This window comes from Mauremys mutica, chromosome 23 (genome assembly GCF_020497125.1).
Source record: "Mauremys mutica isolate MM-2020 ecotype Southern chromosome 23, ASM2049712v1, whole genome shotgun sequence".
Classification (NCBI taxonomy): Eukaryota; Metazoa; Chordata; order Testudines; family Geoemydidae; genus Mauremys; species Mauremys mutica.
The window spans coordinates 13,781,356-13,781,664 of NC_059094.1; positions in this window are offsets into that span (position 1 = coordinate 13,781,356).

Below are 309 nucleotides of genomic sequence, written 5' to 3' on the forward strand. Positions count from 1 at the left end.
CGTCTGGTCAACAGCCAGTCGCCATCCTGGGTGCTGGCAAGGAAGCTGCTGCGCCGAGAGGGGTCAGCCGCCATTTTGGATACTGGCAATAAGCTTCTGTATTGAAAGGACCCGCTGCCATCTTGGCTAGTGGCAAGAAGCTTCTGTGCTTAGGGGCAACCGCCATCTTGGTTGCTGGCATGAGGCTTGTCTACCACCATGGGCCACTGAATGGCCAGCTGTCCCCTTTCTATTGTTTTTTCAGTGGCTCCTTCTCAAACCCAACTGAGTTCACTGGGGACTATAAAGACAGGTGCCATCCCTCATATC